The sequence below is a fragment of the Peromyscus eremicus genome, chromosome 13 (genome assembly GCF_949786415.1).
Source record: "Peromyscus eremicus chromosome 13, PerEre_H2_v1, whole genome shotgun sequence".
NCBI classification, from domain to species: Eukaryota; Metazoa; Chordata; class Mammalia; order Rodentia; family Cricetidae; genus Peromyscus; species Peromyscus eremicus.
Window position 1 is genome coordinate 2,250,226 of NC_081429.1, and position 15,152 is coordinate 2,265,377.

Genomic DNA, 15,152 nt, shown 5'->3' on the forward strand with positions numbered 1-15,152 from the left:
TGTTTGGCTTGTTTCCTTCATTCTTACACAACCCAGGATACCCTGCCCAGGGAATGGTTCCACCCACAGTGGGAGCATCTCCCTATTAATCAAGGATGCCCACAGGCCAACCTGATCTAGACACACCCACATTGGGACTCCCTTCCCATGTGATTCTAGACTGTGTCATGTTGGTAATTAAAACTAACCATCAGAGCTAGGCAGTGGTGGCTCACACCTTTGATCCCAGCACTTGGAAGGTAGAGATAGGCAGATCTCTGAGTTCGAGGCCAGCCTGGTCTGTGGAGCAAGTTCCAGTACAGCCAGGGCTACACAGAAAAACTGTCTCAAAAAACAAAACTAACCATGAACTTGGTGTGTTGGTGCACATCTTAAGTATCAGTCCTAGAGAGGCAGAGGCAGGCAGATCCCTCTGAGTTCACGGTTAGCACGGTCTACCTACTGAGCTACAGACCTATGAGAACCAGTCTCAAAAAAAATAAATAAAAAATAAAAAACTGGACTGGCTTAGGTGGCTTGGATTCCCAGCACCCACAGTTCCAGGGGGTCAGATGCCTCCTTCTGACCTCTGAAGGCTCCTGCATGCACATGGTACTCAGGCACACACATATACCCATAAAAAATAACCAAGATTAACCATCCCGGGAAGGATGGAACAGGAGCCTCAGCAGAGGCTCCAGGGAGCTCACCATTGTTCCTCTCTCCAGCTTCATTGTGCTGTCCCTGACCCCAGGGAGCCCAGGGCCTGGAGGTCTTTCCTGCCCTGGTGGTAGCCTTGGAAAACTTGAGTGGAGGTTTCCCCAGGGAGAGCTAGTGCCTGGGTGTGCGTCCGTCCACTCAGATGGTGCCGAGCCTAGAGAGTGCACACAAGCCATGCCCTGGCCCCTCAGAAAAAGGAGTCAGAAGCCAAAAATTCTAGGCCCAAATAGATAGACTGTAGACCAAACTACCCTTTAGGTTCCATATCGGAAATGGATTTCTTGTTTGAGTCAATAAAAAGCCTCTTGCTCTGGATTTGAGGGGAAATGCAGGACTTAATACTTAATATAGAACTAAGAAGAGAAAATTTAAAAATGAAAAAGGCTGACTAGGTGGCGGTGCACATGCCTTTAGTCCCAGCACAGAGGCATGCGGATCTCTGAGTACCAAACCAGCCTGGTCTACAGAGTGAGTTCCAGACAGCCAGGGCTGCACAGAAACCTTGTCTCAAAAAAAGAAAAAGATTGACTAGTCACACCTCAGGGGTGGGGACAGAGGCACTTTGTATGTGGAGACTAGAAAGAAGCTTGGATCAAGGGGTGGCAAGCCCAGACCTGTCATAATGCCACCCTAGCAGTGCCTGGGCCAGAGGATGGATATATGACTGAAACACACAACATGGCCTGTCTCCAGGCCTCCACAGAAGCTCAGCGGAATGTTCAGATGGACTGGCAGCCTGAACATGCCCGTGACCACTTGCTAGCCCTCCTATGAGCATGCTGAAGGTCCAACCTGGTGGTGTCTCCTCAGGCAACTCAGTGCCTGGCTTATTTCTGTCTTAAATATGAAACTGCCAGATTTAACAATTCCGGGTACAGGAGACCTAGTTATATTGGTTTGTAATAAACAAACATGTCTCCCAGCTTTGAGTGGAGGTGTGAACAGGAGCCCAGGGAGACAGTCCTGTGACTATTGGCTTCCCCAGAGGCAGAGAAGAGACTGAAGGCTGCATAGGAAGTGGGCAGCTCCTCCCACACTGTGCCCTGTGCCTGCAAGATTCCAAGCCGCAGGGCTAATAAGCCCAGGTCAGTAAAGATCAGGGTCCTGGAGCCAACACGTCCAGGCCTGGGGGTGAGTCTTCCTTGATTGTGCAGCCCAGCCCAGGAAAGAACATCCTAGAAGGCTCCAGGGTGGGTGTGTACTGGGCTCTGTCTTCTCCTAGGGGGCTCCAGGGTGGGTATGTACTGGGTGGGCTCTATCTCCTCCTAGGGGGCTCCAGGGCGGGTGTGTACTGGGCTCTATCTCCTCCTAGGGGGCTCCAGGGCGGTTGTGTATTGGTCTTTATCTCCTCCTAGGGGGCTCCGGGGCAGGTGTGTATTGGTCTTTATCTTCTCCTAGGGGGCTCCAGGGCAGGCGTGTATTGGTCTTTATCTCCTCCTAGGGGGCTCCGGGGCAGGTGTGTATTGGTCTTTATCTCCTCCTAGGGGGCTCCAGGGCGGGTGTGTACTGGGCCCTATCTTTTCCCCAGCAGTTGTGAATTCCAAGCCAAGAGAGTGGTTATTAGCTGGACATCAAGTAGAGCCTCGCTTGATTCCCCCAGCAGCCTCCAGCTGGCCAAAGGACGTGAACCAGGACCCAAGCAGTGGACATACCACCAGGTAGGATGTCGTGAGTCCTGGTATCCCACTTAGATATCGGGTACTTGGGATCAGCTCCCAAAGGCTAGATATACGGAATCTTTTTCTTTCCCCCGCTTGGGACAAGGTTTCTCTGTGTAGCCCTGGCTGTCCTGGAACTCGACCAGGCTGGCCTCAAGAGATCCACCTGCCTCTGCCTCCCAAGTGCTGGGATTAAAGGCGTGTGCCACCTCTGCCCAGCTGATATATAGCATCTTAGAGGGCTTCTGTGTCCCCACAAAAGTCAAAGAGACTTCTCTGGAGCCTGAAACACAGTAAATATGCCCAGTGGGAAGGCCTGGTGGCCCATCAGTGTGTCAGAGCCAGGGACAGTGGGAACCTGAGGGCAATGGTTGTCAGACCAGATGCTTACTCTGTTGGTTTTGGTTTTAGTTTTTTAATTGTATTATATTTTATATGTGAGTGCTCTGCATGTATACCTGTATGACAGAAGAGGGCATCAAGTCCTATTATAGATGGCTGTGAGCCACCATGTGGTTGCTGGGAATTGAACTCAGGACCTCTGGAAGAGCAGCCAATGCTCTGAACTGCTGACCCATCTCTCCAGCCCCCTTGCTTTTGAGACAGGGTTTCACTGTGTAGCTTTGGCTGCTCTAGATATCACTTAAACCCTCAGAGATCCACCCGCCTCTAAGGACATAGCTTGAAGAATTGTCAAGAAGCCACACCTGATGGTGGACACCTATGACCCTAGCACTCCAGAAGCTAAGACAGGGGCGATCAGGAGTTTGAAGCCAGCCTGGGCTACATGGAAAGACTTTGTCACAAAAAGAGAGAGAGGAGGGAGAGGAGGAGAGAGAGGGAGCGGGGAGAGATGAAGGGAGGGAGGAAAGCTGGGAGTGTTCAGGGGGTGGGTGACCTGCCGTAGCCGGCTGTTTGCTTCCACAGGAGGTGGGACGAGGGGAGAGACTGAGAACGACACTAGGAAATGGCTCAGGCGGAGGTCAGACTCCACAGACAGAAACTGGCCCTGGAGTAAGAAGAAAGGTGTTTCCTTTCTCTACCCCAGTGAGCACTGACAGGTCCTCCTCGGTGGATCGCTACTGTCTTCCGGTCTAAAAGCTCCTCTCTGAGGGTCTCAGTGGCCCCTTCAGACTTGAGACAACCTCAGGGAGGGCACCTTGTCCATCTCCTGGCCCTTCCGTCCTCTGACCACATGAGCCCGGCAGGCACAGTGACTTCAAGAGGGAGGATTCAGTCTCTAGCACGGAAATAAAACTGGAGTGTGCTGAGTGGGCATGCCCTCTCGGACTCTACGTTGGAGGAATGAGGCAGCGGCCTCCTGGGCCTTCCGTGACCGGCCTTCCTAATAGACTGGGAGATGCTTCCATCCACGTCTTCAGTGAGCACCCCAGTGGAATCTGCAGGAACCTCCCTCTACCACCACACACCCCTAACAATGGTGTCTGGTCAACAGAAGCCTCTCTCCTGTGCTGTCTGCGTGCACAGCTCTACCTCATTAGCCAGTCTGCCATGGCCCTCCTTCCATCGCTTGGAGTTATTAAAAGAGAGCTTGTCTTCCAGCTCAGGGGCCCCTTGGCTCCGGGTCTCCTACGGTGAGGGTAAGGATCCAAATTAGCAAACTCAGAGGGGTAGGCACCAGCTCCTCACTTGGCCCTCGCCTGCTCTTGAGCTGTGCCAAATCTGCCCTTCCTGTGCCCAGGCCTCTTTCTTCCTGTAAATGCTGAGCTCATTTCCGAAGCTCACCACTCAAGACAGCCCTTTCCCTAAAAATAGCCATCCTCACAGTGCCAGGGCACCTCCACAAGCTCCCTGGAGACACTCCCTCACTCCACCCGGCTGGCCCCCAAGCGTCCACTAGGCACAGATAGATGCCCCCTGGAGTTGGACTCTTAGGTGCCTCCATCTTCCTTCCGTGACAGAATTCAGCCCTTTCTAAATGTGGGGGTTCTGTATGAGGAAGAATGGGGTGGAAAGAGGGAAGTGGACACACTGTCGTCGTCCCCCAACCCCCACTGACCGTGCAGGGAATATGATTTACCTTCCCCCGGCCTCTTGTTTGCTGGACTGACCTCAGCTCAGCCCCTTTGTGGATCTCAGCCAAGCACCCTTCCCTCCTACCTGACCACAAAGACAGGTCACACCCCTGACCACAGGCTTCAGGCAGCCACAGTCCTCTCCCTCAGTCAAGGAGTCAGCTGTGCCGTCAATGGCCACATCTGATCCCACCGTCCTCAGAGATAGCATGGGTGGGGTTCCTAGCTGTCGGAAAGCACGTTAGATGAATACACAGGAGACAGGGGAAAGGCCTGGCTGTCTGCACACCCTGTCTGTCTCTGGGGTAGGGACAGTGCTTCGTCCCAGAAGAGTGGCGGGTCTGGGCAGCCGTAGCCCTGGATACACCGAGTGACAGCCCTACTCCACTGACCCAGAGCCAGGGCCTTTGGACACAGTCGCCATGCAGGCTCCAGCACTTTCCAGCACCTCGTCTTGCTATAAAATTGCTTTTGGGGGAACCAGAAATGTAGTTCAGACCTCACCGTCCCCTCTTCCTCTTCCATGTAAAAACTTTTCTTTTTTAAAAAATTCACAGTCAGTTTTTACATGTGCGTGATGTGGAGTTGGGACATGTGCCACGGTACATGTGTGAAAGCCAATGGACAGCTTGGCAGAGTTGGTCATGCCTTCTACCGCTATATACTTCCTGGGGATTGAATTCGGGTCACCAAGCTCGAGCACCAAGCACCTAATCCACCTGCTGAGCCATCCCACCAGCTCCTTCTTCCTACCAGCTCCTTCAAATCCCTGGCATTAAGTCACTGGAAAACACTGATGACCAGACTTTAAAAATACATTTATTGGGGGTTGGGGATTTAGCTCAGTGGTAGAGCACTTGCCTAGCAAACACAAGGCCCTGGGTTCGGTCCTCAGCTCTGAAAAAAAAAAAAAATACTTTTATTGCACCAGGCTGTGAGTTGAAGGCCAGCCTGGCTACATAGCAAGCTCTTGTTCCAAACTTCAAAAAACAACATAAAGTCAGCAAGTTGGATCTGTGAGTATAGACACCTGCTACCAAGCCTAAAGACCTGAGTTTGAGCCCCAAGATCCACATGTTAGAAGGAGTGAACTGACTCCCACACATTGTCATTGACCTCCACACATGGGCCACAGTAAGTTCACACCCACACACATGCACACAAAATACACAAATAAAGTGTTTTAAAAGACAGAATAAGCAAGAAGAATGCATTTGGGCCAAGGCATTGCCCCAATCAGCACTCAGTCCCAGCTGCAGGTCCTTGCTTGTTCCTTGGTTTGAACATTGGCTGGTTCCCGGACGTTAGCACCCAGGAAGGAGATCACCTTGAATGCACCTTGCCATTCCATCATCTTCAGGCCTGCCACCACAGGTTGGCATGGTGCTGGCACACGGGCTGTAGGTGACCCTGTGAGACCCAGAAAGCAACCACAGCTGAGTGGGAGGAGAGATCCACAGATGGAGTGCACATGTCTAATCCCAGGCCCAGAACCTTCCTTACATAGAAAACAAATGATTATTTAATAAATAGAGCTTAAGGGTTGGAGAAATGGCTCAGCCGTTAAGAGCACTGGCTGCTCTTCCAGAGGTCCTGAGTTCAATTCCCAGCATCCACATGGTAGCTCACAACCATCTGTGATGGGACCTGATTCCCTCTTCTGGTGTGCCTGAAGACAGGTCACTCATAATCATTAAATAATTAAATAGAGCTTAAACATCTCTAATCTGAAAGACTGAAATCCAAATGCTCCAAAATCTGAAACTTTTGAACTTTATAGTAAGTAGAACTTGTTTTTTGTTGTTGTTTGTTTGTTGGGCAGTAGGGGTGGGGTGGGGTATACTCGAGTGTGTATGCAGGGTCCTATGTGTGTTTGCTCTATGGGGCATGAAGTTGACATCGGCTGCCTTCCTTGATTGGTTTCCACTTCATATGTTGGGTCTCAGGTGAATTCAGAACTCGCTGATTCGGGATTTCCATTTGTCTCCTGTATCCAGGGATTCCAGGTGGCTCACCACAACTACCCGGCATTTATGCTTATGTGGGTCTAGGGATTCAAATTCCAGTCACACTTGTGTAAGAGGTGCTTTACCTGGGGAGCTCTCTCCCCAGCCCTCTGTTTAGTTTTTTGAGACAGGCTTTTACTGTGTAGCTCTGACTGGCCTGGATCTCTCTACGTATGCCTAGCTGGCTTTGATGTTGACCATACTGATGCTTCAGCCCCCCAAGTGCTGGGATTAGAGATGTGCACCACCAACCACACCTAGTTTAGTTTTAAGGAAAATTTTCAAATGCTGTTTGAAGCAGGTATTCTAGCACTGTGTGTAATCCCAGCACTTAGGAGGCAGAGACAGAGACAGGAAGACCAGCAGTGCCAGGCATGGGGCTGGAGAGAGAGCATTTACTGCACAGCCACAGGGACCTGAGTTTGGGTCCCAGCACCCCTATACAGGGCAGGTGCAGCTGTGTGCACTGTTGTTCTGTTATTCTGGTGCTGGGGAGGCCGGGAGGAGAAGACAGGATTGCTGAGGCTTGCCAGCCAGCCAGTATAGCCAAAAAACCAAAAACAAACAAAACTGTGAGCATCAGGTTCAATGAAGAGACCCTGTATCCAGGGAATAAAGTGGAAGGGATAAGACAGAGACCCACACTGGGCAGTGGTGGCGCACGCCTTTAATTCCAGTACTTAGGAGCCAGAGACAGGCAGAGCTCTGAGTTCGAGGTCAGTCTAGTCTACAGAGTGAGTTCCAGGACAGCCAGGGCTGTTTCACAGATAAACCCTGTCTTGAAAAACCAAAAAAAAGAGCAGAGCTCTTGCGCTCTGGCCTCCAGCAGGCATACGCCTGCATGCATTCATAAACATACACACATACACCATACACACACACACACACACACACACACACACACACACACAAAAAGAAAGTTCCAGACTAGCTTGAACTACATAGCTACACTCAGTATTTATTTTTTGATTTCGTTGTTGTTGTTTGTCTGTTTCTTTGTTTTGAGTCTCACTGTGTATCCCAGGCTGGCCCTAGATCATAGCAGTCTGCCTACCCGAGCATCCTGCGTGCTGAGATTATAGGCCTATGTCACTAGGCCTCGCAAGATCCTGTCTTTAGAAACTACAAAGTTATATTCAGGTTATATTGTGTATATTCATATAATACACACATGAAGCATAAATAATTTCTTGCTGTTTTTTGAGACAGCGTCTCACCCTGTAGCCTTGGCTAGCCTAAAACTCACTATGAAAACCAGGCTGACCTTGAACTCATGGAGAGCCACCTGTTTCTGCCTGTTAGTGTTGGGATTAAAGGTGTGTGCCACCAGGCCAAGCAGCATGAAGGAATTTTTGCAATAAGATGTGGTCCTGGGACTGGGGAGATAGCTCAGCAGCCAAGGTGCTCACCTCAGAGGGAAGAAGAGTTTATTGTAGGGCCAAGTAGAGTGGCCGTGGCCCCGAAACTCGGATTTAGGTCACCCCAAATCCAGCGTTCCAACGGCAACAGTCTGATGGTGTTTCTATAAACAGAACACAGAAAGCCCGAAGCCAAGTCGCTTTGCAAACACAATGGTGGGAACGCAGGAGGCGGTTGGGGAAGGAAAAATCTCTGCTATAGGTTCAGATCTGTCTGATGACGCCCCAGCCTCTTGGTGGGTGGGAACTGGAGTTTTGTCTATACATTCCGAAAAGCTTTATCCATTTGTCTAGGATGTCAGGTCAGATGTGGAGCTGGGCAAGGAATGGCTATTTCGAGTGCTGAGGATAGCCCAAGAGAAACTGAGCTAGCCCTGCCTCCAACACTCCAGCCTCACCATAGGTTACATTCTGAGCGGTTAGTGAGCTCTGTAGAAAGTGCAGATTTCTACCGATAAACGGTGTAGCTTCTTTCTGGGAACTTCACACTGTGCTAGCAGAGGACCTGGCTTTAGTTCCCAGCACTCGCCCCAGCAGTTTACTGCAGTCTGTGATCCTAGTTTCAGCGAGATCTGGCTGCCTTGTCTGGTCTAAGGCCAGGCACACACGTGTGCACATGCATACATGCAGGCCCTCACATATACATAAAAAAAAGAGAGAGAGAGACTTGGATGCTACATGGCCAGGCATGGTGATGCACACTTTTGATCCCAGCCCTTGAGAAGCAGAGGCAGGTAGGTGTCTGTGAGTTCAAGGTCATCCTGGTCTACATTGTGAGACCCTGCCTTCCCCACAAAAAAAGACTTGGTTCCTGTCCCCTAGACATTTTATTATACCTATGAATATGTTCCAAAATGTTTTTAAGTTAAGTCCAAAATACTTCTAGCCCCAAGCATTTCAGATAAAAGAGATTCATTTTCTCTGCACCTTTGCTTTTTAAATAGGAGAAAAGAGTTTATGTGGATGGCGTGTTTTTCTCCCTCGTGTCTCCTCCAGATACGTGGCAGCTCGAGATACAGTATTCTGTACATCCAGATAAAAGTGGCACTTTAGGCTCAGAGGCCGTGAAGAGCAGCACCAGAGAGCTGAGTGTGTGTGTGTGTGTGTGTGTGTGTGTGTGTGTGTGTGTGTGTGTGCACAGGTGCCTTCACCCACCTTATCTCTGCCAACGTCTAGGTTTCATTATTCTCAGGATGAGGTGTCTGTGGCAGCAACCAAGAGCCAGTTCCAAATCTAGTGAGCAGAGAGGACAGAGCAGTGCCCAGACACCTCCTGTGGCTTCCTGCATGAGGAGAGGACATGGGATCCTCTGCTGGGGTGCTCAGCTGCTGGCATGCTGACTCAGCAGCATTCCGAACAGTGAAGTTGCAATCGCCCTGGCGACTTGTACTGCTCTTCCCTGCCAACACAATGTCCCCATTCATGAGTTGACATAAAGTGGCACCCTAATAAATCCTCGCCTATATTGGGGCACCTCCCAATGAACACAAATGTCAAACTGACATGTGTTCCTGCAGCAAATGACTTTCTGGAGCTTATGGGTGAGTCCCTCCTGGACTTCCTTTCTGCCCACCTACTCTGCTGTCCCCTAACCGGCATCTTCTATCCACCCAGGGCTGTTTCCTGGTTCCAGCCCTGGCTCTGGGCAGCTCGTTCACCATCCTGGGGTTGGGACCCAGAGGCTGCTCCGCCTTTGCCAGAGTCCTTTCCATCGTCCCTACAGGAGCAGATGACAGCTCCTTCCAACACACCGTCCTGCAGCAGCAACCAAGATTTGGAGTGCTCTATCGGGATGGGTCCTACTAACCTAAGGGCTGGTTTCCTGGTGTTCTGGGAAGGACAATAGTTCCCATCACTAGTGGGAAGAGCCAGCCTGAGGGAGCCGCTGCCTGAGGGTTCTCTCTCCCTCAAGGGTAACGTGCTTCTAAGCAAAGAGCATAACCTGTGGCTCTTACAGTGTGAGTCAAGGTTCTTCCAAAAGACAACAGTATATGTATCTAGAGAGAGGGGTTTTTTGTTTTTTTTTTGTGTTTTGCTTTTTTCAAGACAGGATTTCTCTGTGTAACAGTCCTGGCTGTCCTGGAACTCGCTCTGTAAACCAGGCTGGTATTGAACTCAGAGATTCACCTGCTTCTGCCTCCTGAGTGCTGGGATTAAAGACATGTGCCGCTACCTCCTGGAAACATTTTTTCTTTTTTTTTTAATTAAAGATAGGGTCTCACTATGTGTTCTTGGTTGGTCTGGAACTTGATATGTAGACCTGGCTCACCTCAAATTCACAAAGACCTGCTTGCTTCTGCTTCCTGAGTGCTGAGACTAAAGATGTGTCTATATTTATTATTTTTAATTATGTGTATATGCGTGTGACTGTGTATAGGTGTGTTCATGGGGGTTCAGATGCCCAAGAAAGCTGAGGTGTCAGATCCCCCCTGAGCTGCAGTGACAGGTGGTTGTGAGGGACCCGAGAACTGAACTCAGTCCTCTGCAAGGGGCGCTCTTAACCACTGAGCCATCTCTCCAGCCCCCATGTTTAAACATTTTACAGATGGAGAAGCTGAAGGCTCCAGCCTGTCAGAGGACTTGTTCATGTGCAGCCACCAGCTAGAGAAGGGCAGAGCTGACCCTGCGCCTCTCTAGGGAGAACGTCTCATGCTGTCTTTGGTTCTGGGTTTCAAACCTCAACAGAGAGCACATCCTTCACTGCTGTAGGAGGTGGGGGTCCTGCAGCCTGTCGCCATCTCTATACTGGCTCAGGATCCCCCATTGGCAAGCTCAAACCCATCTGGACACACAAACCATATGTGTGTGTGCTGCAGTGAAGTGGTGGAGTGGGTTCCTTTAATGGTGCAGGACTAAGGGACGGTCCCCACCTCACACATAGGAAACAGTTCTGTAAGTAGTGAGAGGCCGGCCCTCACTGTGAGAAAACAGTTCTGTAAGTAGTGAGAGGCCGGCCCTCACTGTGAGAAAACAGTTCGGTGTGTTGCCACTTGTGACTGCAAGACAGGATGGGCGGGGCGGTGAGCCCCGCTCCAGCTCATTCCTGGGAGGCCCCAGAACCCGGACCCCAAAGTTCTGGTCTGACAACACCAAGCTGTGGGGAATGGGTGGAAGGAAGACAGCTGGGAAGCGGCCGTCCTCAGCTCCTGCGTCACTGCCTGCTCTGTGGATGACCTCAGGAAGGCTCCTGAACTTTGGACCCTCAGTCTCCATCTGCTAAGATGGAACGCCTGTGTCACGGGCTTGTTGAGGGTTTAACACCACCGTGTCGCAAGGCCTTCCCTGGCTGCCCCTCCTAAAGCTAGCTTCCTTGTGCTGCAGAAGCCGATCTCCGCGTGGTGAGAGGCTGGATGCCCTGACGGTCAGTTTTCCCGTTCGGGGTGGAAGTCTGACGCCATACCTTCAAAGTGCGCCAGCAGCGTGGACTCCTTCACCCTGGAAAACTGTCTCCTCACCGGCACCTGTTTCTAGGTCCTGCCTCTCCTCCTTAGCTCACGGCCCTTACTCTGTCTTCAAGGTTCTGGGATCCAGCCTGGCTGACTACACCTATTTGCCATGACTACTCTTGCCTGCCAGGTGACTCTGGCATGCATTCCAAACCCTTTAGGATAAGCAAAGTCATTAAGATACCCAGCATGCTCACAGTGTCAGCCACTGATGTGGAGACCTTTATTTTTTCACATTACTGACTTAATTTAGTGTGTGTGTGTGTGTGTGTGTGTGTGTGTGTGTGCGCGCGCCCATCTCTCCCACCCCATTTAAAGGATATTTTAGGGACTGGAGAGATGGCTCAGAGGTTAAGAGCACTGGCTGTTCTTCCAGAGGTCCTGAGTTCAATTCCCAGCAACCACATGGTGGCTCACAACCATCTGTAATGAGATCTGACGCCCTCTTCTGGCATGCAGGTATACATGCAAACAGAGCATTATATATACAATAAATAAATAAATCTGTTTAAAAAAAAAAAAGGATATTTTAGGAGACACTTGTGCCTTACAGACTATTGAGACAATGGTCCCCAAAGGAATTAGTATTTCTCCCAGGAAGAGATTCCTTACAGTTCTGACAACCATCAGAGCACCTTGCAGAGGAGCCTGGAGCTGACAGTGATAGGTCAGGGATGGACAGGACCACTTCTTGGCCAGGACTGCTTAGCCAGGAGTTTAAAGCTGAACCAGGATCCTGTAGACAGGTTTAGGACTTGGAGTATCCACTGGACCTTTTTATTTGTTTTCCTTCCTACTGTGACTTGGAATAAATCTTTCTTTGTTTTTCGCTGCTGTGCATGTCTTTAACAATCCTACTGAGGACAAGTGACCAAGCCTAGCTTGTTAGGGCTGCCAGAGCCCAGACTAACAGGAACAGCTCCTATAACACTGCTACAACAGTGTCCTCCTGGGCTCAGGAGTGTGTGATATGGACCCCTTGGGGGGCCATGGTTCGGCTGCCAGCACCTCCCTGACACGCGGTCTGAACTGTCGCTGCCGGTGGGCTGGTGAGATGGCTGAGTGAATAAAGGCACCTGCCACCAGGCCTGATGACTTCATTTCATCCCCAGATGGTCGAAGGGAAGGACTGACTCCGGCAAGTTGTCCTCTGACCTCCCTGTGTGTTCCCTGGCATGTGCTCCCTCTCCCAAAATCAATCAATCAATAAATAAATATAAACATTTTGGCAGGGCATGGTAGTGCACACCTTTAATTCCAGCACTGGAGAGGCAGAGCCAGGAGACTCTCTGAGTTCCAGGTCATCCTGATCTACATAGCAAGTTCTAGAGCAGCCAGAGCCATATACTAAGATCCTATTTCAAAAAACCAAGTAAGTTAATTAAATGTCAGTGCTCTCCCAGGCCCTCATCCCCTCCCCCACCCTGCTAACCCCTTGGCTATTACTTCTTCCTCATCTTTTTCCTCCTCCCTTTAATATGGCTGCCACATTCTCGGGGCTCACAGTTAGTGGCTTCTCTCCTCTTATAATCCCTCCTCCTGACTTTTTGTTTAACAGTTGTGACTCTAGACTGTACATTTCTTTTCTCCTAGGGAATTCACATCAGCTTTCACCTTCAAGCCTTGGGTACCCAGGACTCCAGAGACCATGGAGCTGAACACACTCAAGGCGAAAGCATCATCTCTGGCCCCGCAGTTCTCCTCAAGTGGTCCCCAACAGGCCAGCCGCCCAGCTTCCACAGCGTCCTCCACAAGGGGCCTGCACAGTAAGTCAGCCAGCACCTTGATGGGAGGCTCAGAGGAGGGGCCTTGTGCTCCTGTATTTGGGCCCATGAACTATTTGTGCCCAGGCAAATGGGAAAGGCACATTTCCCTGCTCTACAGGACCAGGGCCTTTTCCCGTGACTTCCTTTGCCCAGGGACCTGTCCTTTATTAACATTTGCTGTTTATTCATTGCTCTTAGTTAGGCAGCTAATGTATAAGCTAGCTGAGTGACACCCTGAAGATCATATCCCTTAGAAATAAGATTCCCACATCGGGGCCTTGCAAAGGCCATCCTCGCTGTCTTGACTGCGTAAGGTTGGTCTAGAACTCAGATCCACCTGGTGGGAGGCTCTGCTCAAACCCAGCCTCTCCATCTTTCTCACCCTATTTCAGTCTCAACCAGTTGACTGATCTCCCCAGCTGGGCTTTACTAACAAGAAGAACAAACGTACAGAGCAAAGATGTCAAGCAGCAAACGGTTGCCAGCTTGGGTACAGCCCTGTCACCACCCTCCCTGGCCAGGCCCTGGTGTTCTAGCCAGGTAATGAGCCATGGCTAAGCCATGATGGACTCTCCCTGTTCCCTCTGGTTCAGGTCAGGCTACTTCCTCCCAGGCCCCGAGGCAGTGCCAAGGGACCATGGGAAAGCCTGGCCAGGAGGGAAGTGGTCAGGCCATTCTGACCCTGCTCTGTTTCCAGTCTGCACAGGGTTGGGGAGTCTCAGTTGACATTCATCGCAATAATAACACCCCGTAGCTGATAGCTGGCCATACCCCACATCCAGCAACATCACATGGCCCAAGCCTGGTGTACAGAGTCCCCGAGTGGTAGATTCCATATGTCCCGTGGACTCAGCAAACAGGGAACTATTGCCAGGAGGCACAAACCGACCAGGCAGCAGCTTCCTGTGAGGAAGGGCCAGGGCAGGCCACAGAGCCGGGACCCGGGAGGGAAAGTTCTCGTTATTCTGTTTGCACAAGGACAGTTGAAAGAAGGGATTATATGGGATAGAGGGGTTTTGTGCGGGGACCACTTGGCACTGACATCTGGCTCTGGCTTCTCTCCTCCAGGCAGTCAGTCCTACAGGAAGTGAAGATGGCTTCTTTCCCAAGCTGTCACTGTCACGTGCCTGGTGACCCATCGACTTCTGGTTCTCTACCAGCAGCTGCAGGGGATGGATGTGAAGAGACACTTGTCTCTGAGATCCTGGGTGTGGAGGATCCCAGGAATGCCAGCCCCCCAGGCTGCCCAGGCGTGAGGCTGTCAGAGCTCCACTATCCAGGCATCATCTCCTTAGACCGAGCCATGGGAGGAGGGTTGGGAGAGGCCTTGACTGCCCTCCTGGTGAGAAGAGGTTACCTGGTCATCCTTTGCACCCAGAGGAGAAAAAGGGGTAGCCTTTGACCTCAAGACACTTTGTGGCCACAGGGAATGGCAAATTCCAGACTCAGCTTCCTTGGCCTTCATAGAGTCTAAGCTAGACATGAAGCCACACCATCAAGCCATCCAGACCGGATGAGTCTTTTCCCAGATGCTTGGCCAGGGAGGCTGGTGAAAGGTGACACCTCATTCCTCACATGAACCAACTACAAGCTAATGAGGAGCTCAGGGGAGCCTCATTCTCAAAGGCTCAGCCTCAGCCAGGGTATGTGCTGCCTCTAAATCAGCGGTTCCCAACCTGTGGGTTGTGACTCCTTCAGAGGAGGGAGGGGTCAAATGACCTTTTCACAGGGGTCACATATCAAATATCCTGCCTATCAGATACGATTATAATTCATAACAATGGCAAAGTTCCGTTATGAAATAGCAATGAAAGTAATGTTATGGTTGGGGTCAGCACAACCTGAGGAGCTGTATCACAGGGCACAGCATTAGGAAGGGTGAGAACCACTGCTCTAAACTCTGATGAAAGATATAATGTTGCCAGAGATAGGATGAAGGAGACGAGGAAAAGATGTGGACACACTGCTCATGTACAAAGTTCTGAAAAAATAAATTTAAAAACGAGACTATGCTATGGGCCCAGGGATGTAGCTAAGGGGTAGAGTGCTTGCCTAGCATGCAAGCCCTGGGTCCCATCTTTAGTACCAGAGACCATACGTGGTCATACTCACCTGTCATTCGG